Here is an 8780-nt window from a genome sequence, read left to right as displayed (position 1 = left end):
CTATAGGATCTTCTTGGATGATAGTTATTTGATCTTGCTGAAAATTCCAGAAACTTTCTGTTCACGAAAATAATTGTTAAAAATCACCAGAACGTGATAAAATATTGATTCCAATTGCTGCTGATCAATAAACAAATTGTCTAGGTCTTCCTATTTTGGCTGAATTTTTGAAGTTCCAGAAGTTTGCGTTAGTTACAGATTACTACAGACTGTTCTGTTTTTGACAGATTCTGTTTTTCGTGTGTTGTTTGCTTATTTTGATGAATCTATGGCTAGTAAAATAGTTTATAAACCATAGAGAAGTTGGAATACAGTAGGTTTAACACCAATATAAATAAATAATGACTTCATTACAGTACCTTGAAGTGGTCTTTTGTTTTCTTTCGCTAACGGAGCTCACGAGATTTTCTGCTAAGTTTTGTGTTGTGAAGTTTTCAAGTTTTGGGTAAAAGGTTTGATGGATTATGGAACAAGGAGTGGCAAGAGCCTAAGCTTGGGTATGCCCATGGCACCCCAAGATTATCTAAGGACACCTAAAAGCCAAAGCTTGGGGATGCCCCGGAAGGCATCCCCTCTTTCGTCTACTTCCATCGGTAACTTTACTTGGAGCTATATTTTTATTCACCGCATGATATGTGTTTTGCTTGGAGCTTCTTGTATTATTTGAGACTTTATTTGTTAGTTTACCACAATCATCCTTGCTGAACACACCTTTTGAGAGAGTCACACTTGATTCGGAATTTATTAGAATACTCTATGTGCTTCACTTATATTTTTTGAGCTATATAGTTTTTGCTCTAGCGCTTCACTTATATCTTTTAGAGCACGGTGGTGGATTTGTTTTATAGAAACTATTGATCTCTCATGCTTCACTTATATTATTTTGAGAGTCTTTAAATAGCATGGCAAATTGCTTTAATTAATATCATAGAAAATTGATGCTTGATAATTGTTTTGAGATATAAATGTAGTAATATCATAGTTGTGCTAGTTGAGTAATTGTGGAATTGAAAAATACATGTGTTGGAGTTTGTGATTCCCGTAGCATGCACGTATGGTGAACCGTTATGTAACGAAGTCAGAGCATGAAGTATTTGTTGATTGTCTTCCTTTGTGTGGCGGTCGGGATCGCGCGATGGTTAACTCCTACCAACCCTTCCCCTAGGAGCATGCGTAGTAGTACTTTGCTTCGAGGGCTAGTAAATTTTTGCAATAAGTATATGAGTTCTTTATGACTAATGTAAGTCCATGGATTATACGCACACTTACCTTTCCGCAATTTTCTAGCCTCTTCGGTACCGCGCATTGCCCTTTCTCACCTTGAGAGTTGGTGCAAACTTCGCCGGTTCATCCAAACCCCGTGATATGATATGCTCTATCACACATAAACCTCCTTATATCTTCCTCAAAACAGCCACCATACCTACCTATCATGGCATTTCCATAGCCATTCTGAGATACATTGCCATGCAACTTTCCACCGTTTCATTTATCATGACATACTCCATCATTGTCATATTGCTTTGCATGATCATGTAGTTGACATTGTATTTGTGGCAAAGCCACCATTCATAATTCTTTCATACATGTCGCTCTTGATTCATTGCATATCCCGGTACACTGCCGGAGGCATTCATATAGAGTCATATTTTGTTCTAAGTATTGAGTTGTAATTCATGAGTTGTAAGTAAATAAAAGTGTGATGATCATCATTATTAGAGCATTGTCCCAAGTGAGGAAAGGATGATGGAGACTATGATTCCCCCACAAGTCGGGATGAGACTCCGAACTTAAATAAAAAAAGAGGCCATAAAAAAGAGAGAAAAGGCCCAAATAAAAAAATTGGTGAGAGAAAAAGAGAGAAGGGACAATGTTACTATCCTTTTACCACACTTGTGCTTCAAAGTAGCACCGTGATCTTCATAATAGAGAGTCTCTCATTTTGTTACTTTCATATACTAGTGGGAAATTTTATTATAGAACTTGGCTTGTATATTCCAATGATGGGCTTCCTCAAATGCCCGAGGTCTTCGTGAGCAAGCAAGTTGGATGCACACCCACTTAGTTTCTTTTTGAGCTTTCATACACTTATAGCTCTAGTGCATCCGTTGCATGGAAATCTCTACTCCTCGCATTAACATCAATTGATGGGCATCTCCATAGCCCGTTAATTAGCCTCGTTGATGTGAGACTTTCTTATTTTTGTCTTCCCACATAACCCCTACCATTATACCTTATTCCACCATAGTGCTATATCCATGGCTTGCGCTCGTGTATTGCGTAAGAGTTGAAAAGGCTGAAGCGCGTTAAAAGTATGAACCAATTGCTTGGCCAAAACCGGGGTCGTACATGATATGAATATTTTGTGTGGGGAAGATGGAGCATAGCCAGACTATATGATTTTGTAGGGATAACTTGCTTTGGCTATGTTATTTTGATAAGACATAGTTGCTTAGTTAGTATGCTTGAAGTATTATTGTTTTTATGTCAACATTAAACTTTTATCTTGAATCATATCAAATCTGAACATTCATGCCACAATAAGAAGGATTATGTTGAAATTATGCCAAGTAGCATCCCACATCAAAAATTCTGTTTTTATCATTTACCTACTCGAGGACGAGCAGGAATTAAGCTTGGGGATGCCTGATACGTCTCCAATGTATCTATAATTTTTCATTGTTCCATGCTATATTATATTCTGTTTTGGACATTATTGGGCTTTATTATACACTTTTATATTGTTTTTGGGACTAACCTATTAACCGGAGGCCCAGCCCAGAATTGCTGTTTTTTGCCTATTTCAGAGTTTCACAGAAAAAGAATATCAAACGGAGTCCAAACGGAATGAAACATTCAGGAACGTGATTTTCGGAACGAACGTGATCCAGAGGACTTGGACCCTACACCAAGACTTCAACTAGGAGGCCACGAGGTAGGGGGGCACGCCTACCCCCCCCAGGCGCGCCCTCCACCCTCGTGGGCCCCCTGTTGTTCCACCGACGTACTCCTTCCTCCTATATATACCTACGTACCCCCAAACTACCAAATACAGAGCCAAAAACCTAATTCCACCGCCGCAACCTTCTGTACCCGTGAGATCCCATCTTGGGGCATGTTCCGGAGGTCCGCCGGAGGGGGCATCGATCATGGAGAGCTTCTACATCAACACCATAGCCTCTCCGATGATGTGTGAGTAGTTTACCTTAGACCTTCGGGTCCATAGTTATTAGCTAGATGGCTTCTTCTCTCTTTTTGGATCCCAATACAATGTTCTCCCCCTCTCTCGTGGAGATCTATTCGATGTAATCTTCTTTTGCGGTGTGTTTGTTGAGACCGATGAATTGTGGGTTTATGATCAAGTTTATCTATGAACAATATTTGAATCTTCTGAATTCTTTTATGTATGATTGGTTATCTTTGCAAGTCTCTTCGAATTATCAGTTTGGTTTGGCCTACTAGATTGATCTTTCTTGCAATGGGAGAAGTGCTTAGCTTTGGGTTCAATCTTGCGGTGTCCTTTCCCAGTGACAGTAGGGGCAGCAAGGCACGTATTGTATTGTTGCCATCGAGGATAACAAGATGGGGTTTATATCATATTACATGAGTTTATCCCTCTACATCATGTCATCTTGCTTAAAGTGTTACTCTGTTCTTATGAACTTAATACTCTAGATGCATGCTGGATAGCGGTCTATGTGTGGAGTAATAGTAGTAGATGCAGGCAGGAGTCGGTCTACTTGTCTCGGACGTGATGCCTATATACATGATCATACCTAGATATTCTCATAACTATGCTCAATTCTGTCAATTGCTCAACAGTAATTTGTTCACCCACCGTAATACTTATCCTCTCGAGAGAAGCCACTAGTGAAACATATGGCCCCCGGGTCTATTTTCCATCATATTAATCTTCCAACACTTAGCTATTTCCGTTGCTTTTTATTTTGCTTTTATTTTACTTTGCATCTTTATCATAAAAATACCAAAAATATTATCCTATTATATCTATCAGATCTCACTCTCGTAAGTGACCGTGTAGGGATTGACAACCCCTTATCGCGGTGGTTGCGAGGATTTATTTGTTTGTGTAGGTGCGAGGGACTCGTGCGTGGCCTCCTACTGGATTGATACCTTGGTTCTCAAAAACTGAGGGAAATACTTACGCTACTTTGCTACATCACCCTTTCCTCTTCAAGGGAAAACCAACACAGTGCTCAAGAGGTAGCACTACCCAGTCACGGAGTAGCGTTTGGTCGGCCCAAAGCAAGTCTGTCACCATCTGGAGTACATGTTTCAGCTCAGGTCTTAGGACATAGAACATATGTTGTACTAGAGACTCACATATGACATATCGTTGCGTCTCATAGTTGGGTCTGTCCGACTCGGACCTTATCTCGACTCGGATCCGACTACGTCGAATCCGACCAGACCTTTCCAAGTCCATATTATCCGGTTAGCATCCAATGCTCCATGGCTAGTGAGACCAAGCCATTGACCGTGTCATATGCTAGTCTAGTCGGCTGCGCGTCCACACAGCCCTTTCGACTAGGGACCTTTTAGGACAGTCATCATACAATGCATAGTCCCACAAACAAGTCACGTACTTGCTGATACACATCATTGATAATGTCCAAGGACTATCTTTATTCATAAACACATAGGAAATATCGTCATACATGATTGCCTCTAGGGCATATCTCCAACACTGGTTACTAGTGCCGTTGCATCCTGGAGGGCGGTGGGCCAGAAGAAACCTTGCCGGAATGCCTTGCCGGCAAGGGCCCTCGACCCTATGTGGGAGCCACATATGCCTCCATGTATCTCCGCCAACAGCTCTAGTCCTTCCTCCCGGGGAATGCACTTCAATTGCACATCGTACGGCCTTTCCTGTACAGGACGTCATCGACGAACTGATACATCGCAGACCGACGGGCTACTTTCTCCGCTTCTTCCTGTTCCTCAGGAAGCTCCCCTGTTTGGAGGAATCGGACGGTATGCTGTGCCCATGCCGGAGCCTGGGGCTTGACGGCAAGGACCAAAGGCATTCCCTCTGCCATGGGAGCGGCCGTCTCTACGGCTAGAGCTTGACGCCCTGTCGGAGTCGGCTGCCCCTTGGCAGGCTCAATATCCACGGCAACATCCTTGCCGGCGGCCCCGGGGGCTCGGCGGGAAAGTACTTGCCGGGGCATGATTTCCTCCGCTTGTTCTACTTTGTCGATGGTTCAACGGATGGTTGAGTTAACCGAAGCACAAAAGTACCTGGTTCCACAGGTAATTTGAAGGCAGCGCGCTTCGACAGGTAGTCGGCGATGTCGTTCTCCGCCCGGGGAACATGCTCTGCTAGTATACCATCAAAGTGCTCCTCCAGCTTCCTCACCTCATCTACGCAGGCCTCCATCAAACGGGCTCTGATAATCTTCGTTGACTTGCCTGACGACAAGCTGTGAATCACCCCTGACGATGAGCTTCTTAACCCCGAGGTCTGCCACGATCCTGAGACCGGCAAGCAACCCCTCGTATTCAGCAGTGTTGTTTGTGGACATCTCCATGGGGAAGTGCATCTGGATTACATACTTGAGGTGCTCTCCGGTGGGTGCGACAAACAGCACACCAGCACCGGCGCCTTGCAGCGAGAAAGCCTCGTCAAAGTACATGATCCAGTTGCGACTTGCCTCCTTGCCGGGGAGAGTGGTCTCCTGGATCTCTTCATCGGGCGTTGAGGTCCATTCCGCAATGAACTCCGCCAAGACTCTGCTCTGGATTGTCAAAGTACTTTCAAACTTCAAACCAAAGCTTGACAGCTCCAAGGCCCACTCCACAATCCTCCCGGTTGCGTCCGGGTTATGCAGTATCCATTGCAACGGGAGGCAGGTGACGACGGTGATTTCATGTGCCTGGAAGTAATGACGCAGCTTCCTCGAGGCCATAAGGAGGCCGAAGAGCAATTTCTGCACACCGGAGTACCATGACCTAGCCCCCTGCAAGAGGGAGCTGACAAAGTAAACCAGGTGCTGCATCATCTTCTTCCTCTGCACCACTTCATTTGGTTGCACGGGACCTATCCCGATGGCGTCAGACTCTGCCGTGGGCCTTGCCTTGCCGGCGCCAGGCCCTGCCGGGGGAATCTCTGGCTCGCCATCCGCCAGCCCCGCCCTTGCCACTGCCTCTTCGTCGACCTCCCTCTGTGCCACTAGCGCGGCGCTGACCACTTGATTCGTTGCCGCCAGATACAGCAGCAACGACTGTGTGGTTTAGGCGCAACTAGTATCGGTGTAGAGGAGAGGTATTTCTTCAAATCCTGCAGCGCTGCCTCGGCCTCTGGGGTCCACTCCATTGGGCCCGCCTTTTTCAAGATTTTGAAAAAGGGAAGGGCACGCTCAGCAGACTTCGAGATGAATCTGCTCATGGCGCCAACGCAGCCAGTGAGCCGACGCACATCCTTGATCCGCTTGGGCGCCTCGATCTGCTCAATAGCCTTGATCTTGTCTGGATTTGCCTCGATCCCACACTATGACACGAAGAACCCGAGAAGTTTGCCGGACGAAACGCCAGACACACTTCTCAGGGTTCAACTTGAGGTTGATCTTGCGCAGGTTGGCAAACGTCTCTTCTAAGTCTTGCACAAGAGTTGCCTTGTCCTTGGTTTTGACCACTATGTCATCCATATAAGCTTCCATATTTCTATGTTGCTGGGGCTCAAAACCAATTTGGACTGCTCTTGCAAACATTGAGCCAGCACTCTTCAACCCGAAAGGCATCCGTAAAAAGCAATACGTACCACATGGGGTGATGAATGCTGTCTTCTCTTCGTCTTCTCTTGTCATGAAGATCTGGTGGTAGCCCGAGCAGGCGTCGAGGAATGATAACAGATCACACCCGGCCGTGGAGTCAACAGTCTGGTCAATGCGCGGCAACGGGAAGGGGTCCTTGGGACAAGCCTTATTGATATCTGTGTAGTCGATACACAGCCTCCACTTCCCGTTTGCCTTGCGCACCACCACCGGATTGGCCAACCATGTCCGATGGAGCACTCCTCTCACCAAGCCTGTCGCTTCCAACTTCCTGATCTCCTCTGTGATGAACTCCTGCCGTTCCAAAGCTTGCTTCCTGACCTTCTGCTTGACGGGTCGCGCATGGGGACAGACATCAAGATGGTGCTCAATCACTTCCCTGGAACGCCGGGGATGTCGGATGCTTTCCATGCAAACACATCGACATTCGCCCGCAGGAAAGTGACGAGCACGCTTTCCTATTTGCTGCCGAGGGTGGAGCTTATGGTGAAAGCCCCTCCCGTGCCATCCTCCTTGACGGACACCTTCTTAGTCTCTGGCGGTGCATCTCTGGATTTCTTGCTCTTGCCGGTGTTCTCTGGCACGTCCTCGACGGTAGCACAACACTCCGAAGAGGTGCGCTTGTCGGAGTGGGTGCGAGAGGTCTTGCCGGTCTTCTTCTTCCCTCCCGGGGCTCCAGCGGCAGGAGTAAGTGCCTCGGTGGCAATTGCTGCAACTGCTTCCCGGTAGAGTAGGTCGGCGCAGATCAGCGCATCCTTCTTGTCGCAGGGAACGGTGATGATGGTCATCGGCCCAGGCATCTTCAGTGTGTTGTAGGCGTAATGTGACGCCGCCATGAACTTGGCTAGTGCCGGGCGGCCGAGGATCCCGTTGTAGGGCAAGGGGATCTCGGCTGCATCAAAGACAGTCCTCTCCGTCCTGTAGTTCAACTCGCTTCCAAACGTCACAGGCAGCGTGATCTTACCCTTCGGCTGGCTCCTTCCCGGGTTGACCCCTTGAAACGTGCCCATCTCCTCGAGGTCTCCATCAGGAATTTGCAGCCTTTTGATCACAACGGGTGAGATCAAGTTTAGACCAGCCCCGCCGTCGACCAGCATCTTGTTCACCTTAAGGTTGCGTATCGTTGGCAAAACCAACAACAGCAAACACCCGACCACAGTTGTGCGATCAGGGTGGTCCTTGGTGTCAAAGATGATAGGCGTGCTGGACCACTTCAGTGGCTTCTGGGCGTCGAACGATGGCTCCGCTGCTGTGATCTCACGCGCCCACTGCTTGAGCTGGCGGTGAGAAGTATGCAGCGAGGTGCCACCATCGACGCACATGGCCTCTGTTGCCTTCTGGAACTCATGCTCGCCGGACTCGTCGTCCTCATCATGATCATCGTCTTCCTGCTTCTTGTCGCGGCCCCGAGCGGGCCTCTCTTGCTGATTATCCTTGCCGCCGCGGCCTCCTTGGCCGCCGTGCTTCTTGCCGGATCCTTCAGCACCATCCTGACCCTTCTCCTTGTCCCGCCTCTCATACTCGGCTTTTTGCTTTTCAGCAAGCAGCTCAACTTGCCGGCAGTTCTGGAGGTCGTGGCCCTTGGTGTGGTGGATCTTGCAATACTGCTTGTCGGAGCCCCCTGGCTTGTCGGCAGCCGCCAAGGCCCGGCAAGCGGCGCACCCGGCAATCTCCTTGCCGGGGTTGTCTGCCTTGGCCTTCTTGGCGGTGCCGGTGTCGTCGAATCCCTCGACGGCAAGCACGGCCTTGCCCTTGCGTTTCCTGTTGCGATGCCGACCCTTCTTCGTCGGGGCGGCGGTGTCCTCGTCGGTAGAGTCGGTTTCCGCGCCGGGGTACTTCCTCCCCTCTTCAGTCTGAGCGCATCTATCGGCCAGAACGTAAAGTTCGGCCACATACTTGACCTTGTTCATCGCCAGCTCTTCACGCATCTTGCGGTTACGCACATTCTGATGGAATGCGATGATCACGGCAGCGGGATGAACATCT

Source organism: Triticum aestivum, chromosome 1D, assembly GCF_018294505.1.
Source record: "Triticum aestivum cultivar Chinese Spring chromosome 1D, IWGSC CS RefSeq v2.1, whole genome shotgun sequence".
Lineage (NCBI taxonomy): Eukaryota > Viridiplantae > Streptophyta > Magnoliopsida > Poales > Poaceae > Triticum > Triticum aestivum.
This window is presented reverse-complemented; position numbering follows the sequence as displayed.